The sequence below is a fragment of the Chionomys nivalis genome, chromosome 4, assembly GCF_950005125.1.
Source record: "Chionomys nivalis chromosome 4, mChiNiv1.1, whole genome shotgun sequence".
NCBI lineage: Eukaryota > Metazoa > Chordata > Mammalia > Rodentia > Cricetidae > Chionomys > Chionomys nivalis.
Window position 1 is genome coordinate 105,937,458 of NC_080089.1, and position 18,245 is coordinate 105,955,702.

General features: G+C 46.8%; 1 pseudogene; it reads right to left on the minus strand.

The window, feature by feature from the left end:
* Positions 1 to 17,159: 17,159 nt before the first annotated feature.
* LOC130873950 (nucleoside diphosphate kinase, mitochondrial-like) lies at positions 17,160 to 17,722 on the minus strand (annotated as a pseudogene).
* Positions 17,723 to 18,245: the final 523 nt, after the last annotated feature.

Sequence of the window (18,245 nt, forward strand, 5' to 3'; positions counted from 1 at the left end):
GTATCTCATTCCAGACTACAAAACAATGTCTCATGTTTTAAATTGATATGTACTTTTAAGTCTCTTACAAAAAATACTATATGTGTAATCCAACCCTGATTTAAGATATATTAAGCTGTTCTCTACTATTGTCAGTTCTGCTGTTAACCTTCTATTGCAAGCAGTTTTTTCTTCTTTCTTTTCACAGGTGTAAATCTTAACCTGTTAAGTTGAGAGCCAGTACAGTCAATCTCGGACCCAGCTCTTCAGGCAGATTCTATACTTGAAAAAACAGCCCTCAACTGCTCAGAGATCTGGGAAATATGGCATGTAAATAATTAATTATTAAAAAACTTTTCATAACAGAGAGACATGTTGGCTCCTAGCAGCAGCACTCTGTTTCCTCCAAAGAAGACAGAAGACAGATGGGCACAGAACAATGTCTATCCGCAATTTGCTTTACCTGCCAAGTGCTGACCACTGGGATAAACTACCTTTCATCAAAACTGAAGATCTCCAGACGTGGACAGAATCACTGGAATCGACAGCCTAGCTGCTCAGGTCAAGGTTGGCTTGTCTTCCTTCAGATTTCTTAACCCACAGGATCTTCTGGAGCCTGGCAGTAAAAGAAAAATACAACCCTCAGCGATCATGGAGGACCCTGAGGAGTGGCTCTAGGTGCCAACCAAGTAAGTTCTCTGTCATTTTTTTTTAATATTTATTTATTTATTATGTATACAATATTCTGTCTGTGTGTATGCCTGAAGGCCAGAAGAGGGCACCAGACCTCATTACAGATGGTTGTGAGCCACCATGTGGTTGCTGGGAATTGAACTCAGGACCTTTGGAAGAGCAGGCAATGCTCTTAACCTCTGAGCCATCCATCTCTCCAGCCCCCTCTGTCATTTTTTAATCAGTAACTCAAGTAGGATTTTATCCTTCTCAAAGATCTCTGATGCAGTTTGACAGCTGAGAGGTTTTGTCCTTTTAGAAGGACAGCCTCACCAAACAAATTTCAGTAAGACACAAATATAAGTTATTAAGGTGTATATAAAGGTGTGAGGACAAATACAAGTTAAAAATGCTTTCATTATGCAAAAAAAATCTGTCATAGTCATTCTGATATAAACCCAAAGAATTCTTGTGAGTTCCAGGGAGCCGAATTGAAGGATCCACCTTAAACAGGTCCAATACAGTCCTCTCAATTCCCTGGTCCTAAAATTCTTTTTTTCCCCCTAAACTTAACTTTGTCCTCTGTTCTGCCAATACCTTAAACAGATGTAAGAGACACCAGACATTCCATACCATAAACACCAAATAGGAACAAAGAGACCAGCTACCCCAGGATGTGATGAGCACCTAGCTTTCTCAGGTTCCTCCCCAAGACGATGCCCACAAGTTAGCAGGAAGCAGTCTTGAGAATCTGCCACCCCAATTCCTGTAATCTGTTGTACCTAACCTCCCTCCTTTTTATTATAAGAAAGAGATAGGGCCGGATGGTGGTGGCACACGCCTGCCTTTAACCCCAGCACTCAGGAGTCAGAGGCAGGTGGATCTCTGTGAGTTTGAGGCCAGTCTGGTCTACAAGAGCTAGTTCCAGGACAGGCTCCAAAGCTACAGAGAAACCCTGTCTCGAAAAAGAGAAGAAAGAAAGAAAGAAAGAAAGAAAGAAAGAAAGAAAGAAAGAAAGAAAGAAAAGAAAAGAAAGAGAGAGAGATGGGAATGTTGTAATGGTCTGTCCTGTTCCTTTAAGAGACAAGCCTTGCCCACTCCATCCACCAGTGAAGCAGGTGGATTTTCCTTCCACTTCCAGTCTGAACCCCTTCCTTTTCCATCTCTCTCAAAGAGGCAGCTTCTGCGTCTCTCCCTTCTCCCACTTCTACCTTTACCCCCACTCTGTCTGTCTGTCTGTCTGTCTCTCTCTCTCTCTCTGTCTCTCTCTGCTCTTCACTCTTTTCCCCTTTTCCTTCCCTTCCATAACCCACTAAATAAATATCCAACCTCACTCTGTATCGTGCCTATCCATCTGTCTCTCACCCACCATGGCTGCAGCTTCTCATGGGACTGGCTGCCCCGCTAAGGTCTTTCACCCACCATGCGGCTCCCTGCGTAGGACCTGCTGGCCCCTCATGGCCCACAGGTCACTCAAAGGCTCCTTGCCTGGGACTGGCTGCCTTCGTGGCCTGCAGTGGTCTCGTGCCCGCTGCCCACTACCACCACTTGGGGACCTGCAGAGTTTTAGTTTTACCATTACACTCGGAGTATGGAGCCCCTGACATACAAAGGCAGGGAGAAAAGAAGCCCACAAGAACTAGTCTGGAAAAGAGAAGAAAATACACTGAAGTCTAATGTATTGACTCCTTTCTACAGGAAGCACACTCCATCGATGAATACAGAGGCCCCTGAATGTGTGTGAGTGTATTTGCAGGACCTTTTACCTGTTTTATTATTTTGAGACAGGATCTCATTATGTAGCCCTTGCTGTCCTGGAACTCACTATGTAGAGCTGGCTTCAAACTCACAGAGATTCACCTGCCTCTAACTTCTGAGTGATGAGATTAAAGGTGTGTGCTACCACACTCAGGGGCTTTTATAGAATTTTTTACATTTTTTTTTCCAGACAGAATCTCTTATCACCCAGCCTTGCTGGGAACTCACTCCTGATCTTCCTGCCAGCACCTCTGAATTATAGACTTTCTGTACCCTTATCTAGTTTATTCAGTGCTGGAGAATTGAACCTGGGGCTTTGTGCGTGCTAGGAAGGGACCCTTACCAACTGAACTACATCCTCAGACCTTTTTTTATTTCTAACTTTATGTCTATGGGTATTTTATCTGCATGTATATCTGTGTACCACTTATGTGCCTAGCACCCATAGAAGGTGTCAGATGCCGTGGGGCTGGAGTTACAGGTGGTTGTGAGCTGCCATGTGGGTTCTAGGGAATTAAATCCAGGTCTTCTGGAGGAGTAGCCAGTGCTTTTACCACGGAGCCATCTCTCCAGTTCCCGTTTTAAATCTTATACTACAGAATAATTTCACAAAAAATACTTTCTTTCCCTAGCAGAGTCTACAGGGGAGGGCTAGTGTGCTGAGGATTCGGGAGGCTCCCTTTTATCCCAGTGCGTGTGTGTGTGTGTGTGCGCGTGCGTGCGTGCGTATTTTTTCAGACAGGGTCTCCTTATGTAGTCCTGGCTATCCTAGACTTCACTAAGTGGAATGGACTGGCCTTCGCTCTCTGTGTAGATCAGATCACAGAGATCCATCCTCCTCTGCCCCCCAAGTGCTAGGATGAAGGGTATATTCCATCACATTAAGTTTTGACATAATTTTGTTTTTGGTTTTTTTTTGGGGGGGGTTCAAGACAGGGTTTCTCTGTAGCTTTTTTTTTTAAGATTTATTTTGTACAGTGTTCTGTCTGCATGTATACCTACAGGCCAGAAGAGGGCACCAGATCTCATTACAGATGGTTGTGAGCCACCATGTGTTTGCTGGGAATTAAATTCAGGACCTCTGGAAGAACAATCAGTGCTCTTCACCTCTGAGCCATCTCTCCAGCACCCTTCTCTGTAGCTTTGGAGCTTGTTCTGGAACTCACTCTGTAAACCAGGCCGGCCTTGAACTCACAGAGATTCACCTGCTTCTGCCTTTCTAGTGCTGGAACTAAAGGCATGTGGCACCACTGCCCAATGGGCTTCAATGTTTTTAGTACGACGGATATCTGGCTAACTTCAGCAGTGAGTTCTCATGAGACCTAATTTTCCAGCTTCTGGCTAGAAGACCCTGCTCTCCTTCCTTTCTCCTGCTGAGTCCTCATACCAGAGTTCTGAATATAGAAAATGGTTGGACACCATTTGATCCAAGTTGGACATAGGAGAAATTATCTGGGCAACAGCCTCCTCCTGGCTGCTCATATCCCTGAATGTCATGTCTGTTCCCAGACCCAGCTGACCATGCCCCAGCATTTTGTTGTCCAGAGTCCCAGTTCTAGGTAGGTTCATGCCCTGGCTCATCAAGAGTCCATACTCTGCTCTCCTCATCTTGGGGCACACCCTGCTTCTCCCCTGCCCCCCCTCATACCTACCCTGCACTGGAGGGTAAAGGGGGAAGGCTGGTGGAAACTGAGGCACGTCACCTGCCTGGCATTTGTCAGTGTCTAAACAACTGGGTGTGCAGGGAGAAGAATGACAAGCCTCGACAGCTGCCAAGCTACATACCAGGGTCAGGAACTGCTGGTCAGGCTGGGCTGAAATAGGGTGTGGTATCTGGCCTGGGAGCTTCGTGGCCTGCCTAGACATCTGGCTGACTCAGAGGGTCCAGATGTGCTGGCAGGTGGGAGATGACCCAAAACACAGGTTACTGAATGGCTCGTGGCCCCAGGATTTAGGGAGCGCTGAGAGGATGGGCGGATAGAAACTTCAGATTTATGATCGCTAATACGCAGATAAATAGTGGGGTGACTGGAGAATTAAATGATGCGATGCCTAGAAGGTTCTTACTGCCGTTCCATTAAGTACTCCAAATCTCAGATCGAGTCGGTAGGAGTCCAGCACTCGGTAAATTCAGTGCCTGGTTCAACTCCATACAGCTACAAAGCAACAAACAAAACTTATCTCAGTGAGTCCTCCGCATGGAGTCTTCCCCTTTGCAAAAGGACAGACAGGCCCTGAGGAGAGGCTGTGATTCACCTTACTTGGCCAGCCCAGGCTGAGGCATGCAGTGACCGCCCAGCCTGCAGCCTGGTCTATATTCTGGCTTACAACGCTGGTTTTCCATGGGTGCTCTCCTCCCTCCACCCTCTCCTGCCACCCACCACCTAGTCATAGAAACCTGCTGAGACAGGAATGAGAAGTACTTTCTATTCTTATTTGATTATATTTTTGAATATATTATACTGAGTAATATAAGGCCATCTCTTTTTGGTTTGCCCTGAAATGGTATCACAGAGCCTAGACTGGCCCAGACTCACCGTAGAGCAGAAGAGGACCTTGGACTTGTGGTCCTCCTGCCTCTACTTCCTGAGTGCTGGGATTGCGGGAAGCATGCAGCACCACACCTGGTTTTATTCTGTGCATGCAAGTGACAGAAGCCAGGGTTTCCTGCATACTGAACCAGCTCTCTACCAACATCCCCAGCCCTGTGTTTTTGTTCAATTTTTTTTAAAAAAGATTTATTTATTATGTATACAACATTCCTTCCATGTATGCTATTTCATTATAGATGGTTGTGAGCCACCATGTGGTTGCTGGGAATTGAACTCAGGACCTTTGGAAGAGCAGTCAGTGCTCTTAACCGCTGAGCCATCTCTCCAGCCCTTTTGTTCAATTTTTTGAGATAGGATTTTACTATGTAGCCCAGTCTAATCTAGAACCAATGGTAATCCTCCTGCCTTAATTTTGTACCTGCTGGGATTGTAAGCACACACCACCACCATCAACCTCCTGGGGGCTGCTGAGAACTCTCCCAGATGAAGAGGTGATGGAGGAAGGTCATTGGCTAATAAAGAAACTGCCTTGGCCCATTTGATTGGCCAGCCTTTAGGTGGGTGGAGTAAACAGAACAGAATGCTGGGAGGAAGAGGAAGTGAGCTCAGATGCAGGGCAGCTCCTCTCAGTGCCAGACACAATGAAGCCAGCCGCCAGGTCAGACATGCTGAATCTTTCCTGGTAAGACTGGTGCTACACAGATTACTAGAGATGGGTTGATCGGGATATGAGAATTAGCCAGTAAGGGCTAGGGCTAATGGGCCAAGCAGTGTTTATATGAATACAGTTTGTGTGTTGTTATTTCGGGGCATAAGCTAGCCAGGCTACCAAGAGCTGCAGCGGCAGGAACACAGGCTGCAGCTCATACTACAAAGAGGAAACAAGACCCTGGGAGTTGATAGGCAGAACAGAGAGCTGACTGACAGTCTCTCTGGGCAGTAGCCTCCCTAGACCATGACCTCATTCAACCCCTCCCCTTCTCCCTCCCTCCCTCCCCGGATCACCCAGATGTCCTTTCTATTCCAGCAGCGGTCTTCTCAGAGCTCTAAGGAGCTCGCTCACCCTAAGGGGAAGTGAACGGAACCCTCTCTTTCCCAAATAACTTCGGTGAGCCAGGGTCGAGGGGTTGATGTTTCCTGCAGATGTTGGTCAAAGTCAAAACACAGCTGGATATGGTGCTGGATGCCTGTAATTCTAGCACCAGGGAGACAGAAGTCAAGTCCCAGGTTGTCCTGGGCAGTAGTGTGAGATCTCATTTCCCAGGAGGGGAGACAGGGCTGAGGATGAAGCTGACCTGGAAGAATGCTTTCCAAGCTTGTGAGTCCCAGTGCTACAGAAACCTGCTGGGGTGGTCATCCCTGAAACCCCAGGACTAGGAACGTGGAGCAAGAGGAGCAGAAGTTCAAGGCTAGCCTTAATAATGTAGGGAATTTGAGGCCAGCCTGTGATGCATGAGACCCCAACTCAGAATAAAGAGACAGAGGTTTTCATGTGTGGCCTACAAGAAGGTTTTGTTGGGCTGGAGAGATGGCTCAGAGGTTAAGAGCATTGCCTGCTCTTCCAAAGGTCCTGAGTTCAATTCCCAGCAACCACATGGTGGATTACAACCATCTGTAATGAAGTCTGGTGCCCTCTTGTGGCCTGCAGGCATACACACAGACAGAATATTGTATACATAATAAATAAATATTTAAAAAAAAAAGGTTTTGTTGTTTTGTTTTGTTTTTCTTTAAAAAAAAAGTTTTGCGGGCTGGAGAGATGGCTCAGTGGTTAAGAGCATTGCCTGCTCTTCGAAAGGTCCTGAGTTCAATTCCCAGCAACCACATGGTGGCTCACAACCATCTGTAATGAGGTCTGGTGCCCTCTTCTGGCCTGCAGGCATACATACTGACAGAATATTGTCATACATAATAAATAAATAAATATTTAAAAAAAAAAAAGTTTTGCTGGGAGTGGTGTATAAGCTTTTAATTTCATCTTTCAACAGGCAGAGTTCACCAGATCTCTGTAGGCTCAAGGCCACCCTGGTCTACATGGGAAGTCCCAAAACAGCCAGAGTTACACGGAGAGACTCTGCCCCTCCATCATCATCATCATCATCATCATCATCATCATATTTCCACCATGTATGTGTGTGCAGGCAGCTCAGAGGTGTTAAATATACTGTTACTGAAGTTACATGTAGTCATGAGCTGAACTGCCTGATGTGGGTGCTGGGGAATGAACCTGGGACTTCTGGAAAAACTGTCCATTCTTAACTGCTGAGCCCTCTCTCGCCCACTGTTTTTGCTCTTCAATATGTGTAGTAGTAGAAGAGTGTTTGTGTGTGCGTGTGTGTACTTCCTCGCGCACACCTCAGCCTACACAGCTTTGTACTTGTCGTTGTGTTGATGAAAAGGATAGACACACAGACACAGGTACAGAAAAAAGCTGGGCTCGGTGGGCCACACACTCTAGTGGAGCAGCAGCCGGGAACCTCATCTGCCTGGAGGATGCAGATTTATTGTACACAGCTGAAGGAGGAGGCAGGTTTGGCTTATGTCGGTTGGAGGTCTCTGTAGGGAGTGGTTCCAGCTATAAACATCCAGCAGGAAGCTGCAATTGATACCTTCTGCACATACTTTCAACACGGAGCAGAGGACTTTGCCTTTTTCATGGGTCCTAGGCACTGGGGTCCTTGCTATGGTCATGCTCATGCCAACAACACACATTCACTCAGGACTTCGTTTGCTTCCCACATGTGACTGTTTATGCGCATGTGTGCGAAAGCATGGGTTTATGGTGTGTGTACTGAGGTCAGAGAAAGGATAATTTCCTGTTGGTCCTCACGTTCTACCTTGAGCTTCCCGGGAGTCTTTGTTCTGCACCTCCCATCTTGACTCAGGTGTTGCGGGGATGTAGATACACAGGGCTTCATCTGACTGTATGTGGATTCTGGGATTCCAAACTCAGGTCCCTGCTTTATCTATGAAGCCATTTCCTCAACCTGAAAAGTTTTTTTTCCCCCTATAGTGCTGCGTGCAGAACCCAGGGCCTTGCTCAAGCTGGGCAAGCTCTGTGCCACTGAGCTATGTTCCCAGGCCTGCAGCTTTCTTTCTCATCCCAAATGTTGATTTCTCTTCCAAATCCAAAGTTTCTCAAGCACCCAAGCTGTTCAATGTCTGTCTGAAGGTCACAGAGAGGTCTCGAGTTCCTTTTTGCCCTGCTGGCCTTTCCTGCCTCACTTCCTGTGTCCTTGTCCATCCTCCAGTCCAGCCAGATTCCTCAGCATTCCTCGGTCACTTGCCCGTTGACAGTTCACTATCCGTGAACAAGCTGTTCCCTCGTGTGAGACACCTTACCATCTTCTTTTCTGCCCAATTCAGTCCTCCTCCAGAGACACCCTGGGTGGCATCAGTGACCCTTTCATTTGCTCTCTCAATGATTTAGCCACATTTACTTAATCTGATCCATCCCTTGTCTGCATTTTGGATTTCTTTTTTTCTCAGGACAGGATTTCTATGTGTAGCCTTGACTGTCATGGAACTCACTTTGTAGACCAGGCTGGCCTGGAACTCACGGAGATCTGCCTGCCTCAGCCTCCTACAGAGTGCTGGGATTAAAGATGTGTGCTACCATGCCCAGTCTCAACTTCTCAGCATTTTGATTAAGATCATTGAAGTATTTCGTTAGTTTGGAGACAAGGTTTTGCTCTTCAGCCTAAAATTCATGATTCCCTTGCCTCAGACTCTTGAGTTGCTAGGAATGCAGGCCACCACAACTTGCCGTGAAAACAGTTACATGTCCCTCCCCTTCTCTCCCTCCATCCCTCCCTCCTGCTTATCTCTTTCTCCCCTGCAAGGGCTTCCTCTAGTTTAGACTGGCCTTGAACTTACCACTTAGCAGAAAATGACCTTGAAGCCCTGTTTTTCCCCCATAGGAGGGGGATTGCAGGTTTGTGTTGCCAGGCCTAGCTTTCTCCCTGTTCTCCACGAAGTTTATTTCAGAGGAACAGTGGTCAGTAGAGGCGCTGTGCATTTTCAAGGTATCAGAGTTTGGGAAATAGCACCATCCCATGAGACCTGTGTGGACCCTGTTTGTGGGAATGCTCACCTTCAGGCTTGAGGTCCCTTCCAAAGTTGACTTCTCCTACCAGACCACAACCTGTCTCTGGGCACTAAGGCTCCCGTGAATCCTGCCCACACACTCAGACAGGGCAGGGCCACAAAGTCATATGTTATATGTTTTCATGCCTGTTCAGGGTGGGGTCACTGCCCAGGGACAGTTCAAAGAAAGAATGAATATATATATATATATATAATCTTGGTGATTGGTGATGGCGGCACATGCCTTCAATCCCAGCATTCTGGAGACAGAAGCAGGCAGATTTCTGAGAATTAAAAAAAAAGGGGGGGAGCCAGGCTGGAGAAATGACTCAACATTTAAGAGCACTTACTGCTCTTGCAAAGGACCCGGGTTCCATTCCCAGTGCCCACATAACAGTTCACAACCATCTGTAATTCTAGTCCAGGGTATCTACTGCCCTTTTCTGGCAGCCCTGGGCATCAGACATATACATGGTACACAGACATCCATTCAGGCAAAATACTCATACACAAAATATAAAAACATTTAAAATTTCTCTGTGTATCTTTACCTGATCTGGAACTTGCTTTGTAGACCAGGCTGATCTCAAAATCATAGAGAATCTCCTGCCTCTGCCACCCGAGTGCTGGAATTAAAGGCATACACCACCACTACCTGGCTAAATAAATCTTTTTTAAAAGTTTTACATTTATTTATTTATTGGGGTGTGTGTCACAGTGCCAGTGTGGAGGTCACCGACAACATGCAGGAGTCACCTCCTTCCCCATGAGGTCCAAGGGATCACTTGGTAGTGTGTGTGTTTACCCACTGAGCCATCTTGCTGGCCTCTCAGACAGAGTACTTCCTGACCAGGAGATTGTCTGGGCAACCCTAGCCACCAGAAGCAGCCTTGGATCTTGCCTCTGAGTCGGCTGAGGTCAGAGGCCCTCGTAGACAGATTTCTTACTCTTGCCTTTATTTAGGCATAGGGCGTCCTAGTCTCCCTGACCCACATTCTGACCAGCACAGAGCTCATTTTGGGTTCTGGTTAGCTCCTGTGCGGGAGACGCTCCTCTCAGGGTCCTCGATGGACATCAGCATTGCTGAGACACCTGTTCTGGCAGACTCCTAGAACACAGATGTCTCAGGGCCACCTCTGCCTTCTAGGGTCCTATGAGGAGAGAAGGCAGCTACAAAAACAAGCACCTCTAATGGGGCGCTTAGGGACAAGCTACAATGAGGGGAGGCGTTCACTGTCCCAAGAGCCTCAATTATGGAGCCTCACAGGGAGGGGCCCGAGCTTACTCATTTATTAATAACCCCATTCTCTAGCAGGAGGTGCAGTGAACTGGATTCAGTGTCCGGAGGCCTGAGGCCAAGTATTACTGTGGAACTTTTTACTTGGTTCTGTGGGTGAACCACCAAATTCGAGGACCTGTTTCTCTCTCTCTCTCTTTCGTTCGTTCTTTTTCTTTATTCCTTTCTTTTCTTTTTCTTTTTTTTTTTTTTTTTTTTTTTTGGTTTTCTTCGAGACAGGGTTTCTCTGTGGTTTTGGAGCCTGTCCTGGAACTAGCTCTTGTAGACCAGGCTGGCCTCGAACTCACAGAGATCCTCCTGCCTCTTCTTTATTCCTTTCTTTCTTCCCTTCTTTTTTGTTTTTTGTTTCTGAGACAGGGTTTCCCTCTGGCTGTCCTGGAACTCACTCTATAGACTAGGCTGACCTCGAACTCACAGAGATCCTCCTGCCTCTGCTTCCCGAGTGCTGGAATTGAAGGCGTGCGCCACCACCGCCCAGCCGAGGAGTCTGTTTTCTTTTCATTTTGTTTTTGTTTTTCGAGACAGGGTTTCTCTATGTAACAACCCTAGGTGTTCTGGAACTAGCTCTTGTAGTCTGGCCTTGAATTCACAGAGATTCCTGCCTTTGCCTCCCGAGTGCTGGGATGAAAGGCTGAAAGGCGCGTGCCACCACTGCCTAGTAAGTCTGCTTTCTTATTCCTGCCTTGAAGGGCCTGAGGCGGCCAGCAAGGCCATGCTTGGGAAAGATCATCAAAATGGCCAACCAGCACACACATCTTCCCTTTGGTTTTTTCTTGGTGCACTTTCTAGATTCTGGCTTACAGTCAGCACTTGGAAGCTTCTGACGCTTGGACAAAGGGACAAATGAGTAGGCAAAGAGTGACTGAAGCTGGGCAAAGTGGTACAGGACGCCTGTAATCCTAGCAGTTGGGAAATGAAGATGAGAGAATCCTGTTCAAGGCTAGCCTAGTCTACCTAGTAAATTTAATGGAAAGCTATCCTGGGCTATATGAGACCCTATCTCAAAACAAGCAAACAAACAAACAAACAAAACCCCAAAACACCAGAACAACAAAAAAATTAAAACAATAAAATTAGGTGGTCGGTGGTGGCACATGCCTTTAATTCCAGCTCTCAGGAGGCAGAAGAAGGCAGAGCTCTGTGAGTATGAGGCCAGCATGGTCTACAAAGTGAGTTCCAGGACAGCTAGAGCTACACAGAGAAACCCTGTCTCAAGAAACCAAAGAAATAAGCAAATAAATAAAATATGAGTAGCACCTGTTCTCATCAATTTATTATTGATGTGTCCTCTATATGAAGACAATATAATAAATGAAATTTTAGAATAAGGATGTGGAGTAAGAAACTCTATACATGGACTTGGTATTAGAACAGGGCTGAAGAGATGGCTCCACAGTCAAGAGCAGCTGCTGCTCTCAGAGAGGACCCAAGTTCTGTTCCCAGCACCACATCAGGTGACTCACAAGTCCCTGTAACTCCAGCTCCAGGGGATCCAATGCCTCTGGCCTCCGTGGGCACCTGCACTCACATACATAGACAAGCACACACACAAACACGTAACTAAATATAATAATGTACCACCTTGAGATGGTGAAGACGTAATAATATGTAGGTTGGGGACATATCTCAGTGATAGGTCATGTGCTCATCAGACATGAGGCCCAAAGTTTGACACATGGCAACACAATTAGATAAGTACTTACTTAATCACCGAACTGGGCATGTAGTGCATGTATTCAGGACACTCGGGAATTAAGAAGATTGTGAGTTCGCCTCCAGCCTACGACACACAGTGAGCTGGCTGTGGTGGCACACGACACGCCTATACTCCTGGCACTTGGGAGGCAGAGCCTGGCAGATTTCTGTAAATTTGTGGCCAGCCTCGTCTACAGAGTGAGTTCCAGAACAGCCAGAACTGTTACACAGAGAAACCTGTCTCAAACCGCCCCCACGAAAGATACATTGTGAGACTCAGTCTCAAGCACACACAGGTCATCTCTACACAGACTGGGCCACAGGAAACCCTGCCCCCAAACAGCAGAAACCTGCATAACTGCTCCATTAGCCTCAGTTCTCTACTGTGAGTTCTGTAGAGAATAGGACGAAAGCCAGGCAATGCCATCTTTTAGGAACTGATCTAGAGTTCACATGCAATAGTTTGGGCCATGCAGTGAGCTTGAGGCCAGCCTGGGCTACATAAGACTCTATCTAAGAAGAAAAAAAAAGTCGACCCTTTCTATATAGTGAGTTCTAGGACAGTCAAATCTATGTAGAAAGATCTTGTCTTACAAAAATAATAATAATTAAAAAAAAAGAGCCTGGTGGTGGTGGCTCACACACCAGCCTGCTCTATAGAGCTAGTTCCAGGACAGCCAGTTGTAGCACGAATAATAAAAACTCAGAGTCAGATATTGGGGTTCAACCTGAAGACCAGAAAAGCAAAGCAGCCAGCCACTGGCTCTTACCATGACCTTAGTTCAAAAATGGTGATCCTGCCTCTAAGAACCCTCAGAATGAGACTGAGGCTGAGAGCTGTCGGGAGGCAGAGGCAGGCCTGGTTCAGAAAAGATCCTGTTTCAAAACAAACATGTCTGGCAAGATGGTAGGTGTTGGGTTGGAGACTCCAGCTCCTACCTGCATGGTCTGGGAAGCCGATTCCGCCCTCTCTTCCTCCCTTCCTCCTCCATCCCCCCACCTCCAAATCTGCTCAGAGACCCTCTACACATAAAGGAAAGGCGCCAAAAACCCAGTTCTGCATTCTTGTGAGTATTGCAACTTCCTCCCCATGCCAGCTTCTGACCATACTTAGGTACAAACCCACCTTGTGGCAGGCAAATCATCACCCCTTACCTACAATCTATAAAACCTTCTTGTTCTGGCTTGGGTGCCTGACTTCTCTGGCCTCGTTCTCTGAGACCAGTGAACCCACCTGGGAGTTGCTTTGCTCAATATACTTTTTTTGGGGGGGGTTTTCGAGACAGGGTTTCTCTGTATTCTCTGTAGCTTTTAGCGTCTGTCCTGGAACTAGCTCTTGTAGACCAGGCTGGCCTCCAACTCACAAAGATTCGCCTGCCTCTGCATGGGGTTAAAGGTGCTGGGATTAAAGGTGTGCGCCACCACTGCCCTGCCTCAATATACCTCTTGTAGTACTTTTTCAGTTCAGCTTGATGTGGCTCTGTGGTGATATTTTGTTTGTGTTTTAACAAACAAAGCTGCCTGAAGATCAGAGTGCAGAGCTAAAAGCTACTAGAGGCCAGGCAGTGGTGGCTCACACCTTTAATCCCAGGAGACAGAGGCAGATGGACCTCTGTTAGTTCAAGGCCACCTGGGGTACACAAAATTGATCCAGTCTAAGAGAAACAGAGCTCACACAAAGGTGATTGCAGCACTTAGGATCACACGCCTTTAGTCCCAGCCCAAGAGCCAGGAGCTCAGTGCAGTCTGAGGCGGCAGTCTGAGCAGCGGGCTGTCTGAGGACAGGCTCGCTCCTTGGTCTGAGTGTTGGTAGAGGAAAGAATTGAGTAACTGTACTGCTTCTCTGATCCTCCAGCTTTCACCCCGATAGCTGACTCTGAATTTTTATTATTAAGAATAATTAGAATTCATGTTATATGGTTCACTGCGCCAGTGGAGAAACTTCCTGGGGGTGGGACACAAAAAGCCTTTTAGTGCCTGCTGCTCAGGAAGCACAGCGTGGAAGGAGAGGACGCCCAGATTTGTTCTCTGACCTCTGAGCACACACATTACCACACCGAGAGGCAGGCCTCCTACACACATGCACACCAATTAAATAAAATGTCACTTTTCTTTTCAATTTAATTAATTAATTTGTTTCATGTACATTGGTGGTTATCTGTGTGTATGTCTGTCTGAGGGTGTCAGATTCCCTTGGAACTGGAGTTACAGACAGTTGTGAGATGCCAAATGAGTGCTGGGAATTGAACCTGGGTCCTCTGGAAACCACTTAGCCATCTCCCTCAAAAACGCCACCCCCCCACCTTTTTTTTTTTTTTTTTTTTTTTTTTTTTTAGAGTCTTACTGTGTAGTTTGGCTAGTCTGGAACTTGTTTACGTAGATATGTAGACCAGGCTGGTTTCAAATTCACAGAGATCCACTGCCTCTACCTCTGAGTGCTGGGATTAAAGGTATGTATGCTCTTTCCAGGTCCATAAAATGTAATTTTTAAAAACCCCAAAAACGAAATTCCCTAATCCCCAGCTTTAATTCGAAGTCTAGCATTTGGGTAATGGAGCGGTAGGATGGCAGCCTGGGAAAGGGTCTGGATTTAATCTTAAAGGCTGAGCTGCTTTAGAGAGGCTAGGGCCTCTCATCTGCCCTTTGGAATTGAAACTTTGATTAATCCCTTTGCCAAGAACAAGGTCCTTCCTCCCTCTCCTCTGATGATTTGATGTGTACCACAGCTGTTATCTAGGTCTCAGGGAAGCAGGCAGGTTGGAGAACATCATTCTAAACATAGCTCGGGACCCATAGGGATGGTTTGCCAGTCTGCGCAGGAACTAACCCAGACTGTAGATATGAGGCCAGAACCTTCTCTACCACATGGCACAGTGTATGGTTTGGGCCCAGAAGCTGCCTGGTCATAGGAGAAGGCCACTGCGCTGAAGAAAAGAAGTGGTCCCTGGCTTGGAGAAAATAGTATTTGTTCTGTTGGTTTCTTTGATCCCTTACAAAGGAATGTATACAGAATGTGTGTTTGGATACAGAATCCACATAGGTGATCCTGCTCTATGTCCTTCCACAATCCCTTACATAACTCAAAAGTAAACAGGGCTGAATGTGGTAGCTCATGCCTGCAATCCCAGCCATTAGAAACCTGAGGCAGGGGGATCACAAGTTTGAGGCCACCTTAAGTTATATATTGAGACTATCTCAAAATATCAAAAAATAATAAAATACAAGAGAAATAACATCATGGCACGTACCCTTAATTCACTGGAATTGCCTGAAGCAGAGGCAAATGGAGCTATGTGAGTTTGAGGCCAGATTGTTTTACATATTGAGTGTCGGGACAGCCAGGGCCATGTAGAGAAGTCGGTCTAAAGACACAACCCCCAAAATTAAAAATCTAGTGAATGAACTAAAATACTCTACAGCTCAGCCCCAGGATGTACCTATGACACAAACCTAATCTAGCCAACGAAGCCAAGAACCAGCACTGGAACAGAAGGCGACGGTAGAGTTGCTTATTGGGTCCTGGGTTTGTCTCTTCCATGCACATAGACAGGATGCTATTTTTGGAGCACAGGAAACATGGAAAGGCGAGGGATGAAAAGCTTCAGGACTTCCAAGAGATATGGGTCAATCCTGTTGCCCCTCTCATCCTAGCTATTTTGAGAAATTTCATCTAGCTGAAAGGCAAAACCCTCTAATCGCCGCCTCTAAACCACCTCTAACACTTCAGCCATGACCATGGGATGAGAGAAGCTCGGGATGGTTTCCAGGTTAGGTGCTGATGGAGAAGAAAGGGGCTCCCCTATCTTTTCCTCATTTAGCTTAGGCTACATGCCGCTAAGAATGACCTTGAGCTCCTGATGCCCTTGCTTCCATCTTCCAAATGCTGGCCAAGCCAGGCTTCCTCTCCATCTCTGTGGAGGTCACTTTAGAAAGCTGAGGTTCATATAGGAGCTGTGCAGTTGTTTGTTTCTGCGACTGTTCCACATGGCTCAGGATGTTCTTGAACTCATCATGTAGCTGAAGAAGACCATGAACTCCTGATCTTCCCACTCCTACCTCCCCAAATCTTAGATTACAGGTCACCACCACAACCAGTTCAACCACAGTAGTTTTATTTATAATAAACAAAACCTTAAATGTCTATCATTGGCCTCTGAGGGCAGACACATGGTTGCAGAGACACACACACACACAGGCAAAACACCTATACACAGAAAATAAATACATAATAGATGAAGTCCTTCACATTTAACCCATGTATCACAGGGCCCTGTTGAGCACCCATGTTGGGAGAAGCCCAAATATCTGACAGTTTTTCCGCTTCCTGCTCACAGTGAAGACCCAGGATGGTCCTCATTTCTAACACAATGGTCTCTAAGTGCTGAGTCTGGACTAGGACTTAGGATTCGTTAGAAACATAAACTGGAGAGATATTGGGCTGGAGAGGTGGCCCAGTGGTTAAGATCACTTGTTGCTTTTGCAGAGGACCTGAGTTCATTTCCCAGCATCCACATGGTGGCTGTCAACCATGTGCAACTCCAGCTTCAGAGGATCTGAAACCCTCTTCTGGCCTCCATGCATGCACATGATGCATAACTGTGTGTGCAGGCAGCTATGCACACCTACACACCTAAAACAAACAAACAAATCAATCTAGCTGGGCGGTGGTGGCACACAGCTTTAATCCCAACACTCGGGAGGCAGAGACAGGCAGATATCTGTGAGTTTAAGGCCAGTCTGGTTTACAGTGCAAGTTCCAGGACAGCTAGTGATACAAAGAGAAACCCTGTCTCAGAAAACAAAACCAAAACCAAACAAAAAATCTAGCTTTTTTTTTTTTTCAGAAGATTTTAATGTCTCTCCTTTGCGGCAGGCAAAATCACCTCTGACAATGTCCGAAAGGTTGTTTGGCACTTAGGTACTGAAGGTTATGGTCCAATATTTTTCTGGCTTAGGATACAAGACACATAAAGTTGAGGCTTAGACTCCCCTGAGCTGAAGTTGGACAAAAGGTGAACAGGGCATGGTTTGGAAGATGGGAGGGATATGGGCTTGAGTTCTTGTTGGCAGAGGTAGTTGGTCATGGATGAACCCTGAAGAACAGTGGGCAGTTCAAACCCTCAGGCTGGATCGCAGCTGCTGTGGTGACTGCCGTCTGCCCAGTTTAACAGTTCACTGCTCTGAAACCACAGCTGGATCTCCCTCTGGGCACCCTCCACAGAATCGCTAGCATGGATGACATTCCTGCTGGTGTGAACACTGAAGTCTCCTGATCGTCCCAGGGGCTGCCTTGGTTGACTCAGTGTGTCCTATCATGGTCCTTGAGATGTGGACCACAGTGCGTCCTTCCCAAACCATGGACACCACAGGCCCGGAGCTCATGTGGCTGATAAGAGCGGGGGACAATGGCTTCCTTGGCATCCCGGTAGAACTCAGCAAGGATGCTTTCTGATGCCTGCAACATCTTCATCCCCACCAGCTTGAAGCCCAGTCTTTCACAGGAGTGTATCACAGTACCTACTAGCCTCTGCTGCACCCCATCTGGCTTCACCGCAACCAGGGCAACCAGAGTACGCTCCAGGGGCCAGGAAGGCCCTCCGGAACTGGGGCACACCGGCAGGCCTGGAATGCGTGGCCTGCACAACAACGCCCGCAGCACAGCGCGCCCAAAGAGGCAGCCCATGGTGCGGGCTGGCATGGCAACGAATGCAAACTCTAGCTCTTAAGGGAATGGAATATATAGGCATGAGGATCAGAAGTTCAAGGCCAACCTGGTCTACATGGGAAGTTCAAGAAGAACCTGGGCTATATGAGACCTTGCCTCAAAACAAACAAACAAATAAAAACATGTCTTTCTAAACAAAATTTAAAAATGCTGCATACGGTGACTCTGGTGAGTCATGCCTATAATCCTAGCATTTGAGACACTAAGATAAGACCTAGAAGTTTGAGGCCAGCCTGGGCTACATAGTAACAATAAAGCCAAAAATTAAAAAGGGGCTACAAAGGGGCCAACAAGGACTCTCTACATTTCTTTGATGCATGCATGCTCCACTATCTTGCTGGTACTAGAGGTTCAGGGAGGGGTCAGGAGAAATACAGTAAACACAGTTCCTTCAGGTTTTATCTTGGAACAAAGTGTGGGTATAAAGAAATAAACACGAACAGCACACTTACCCTGGCTGTGTTTTCCTCAAGGCCCAGGC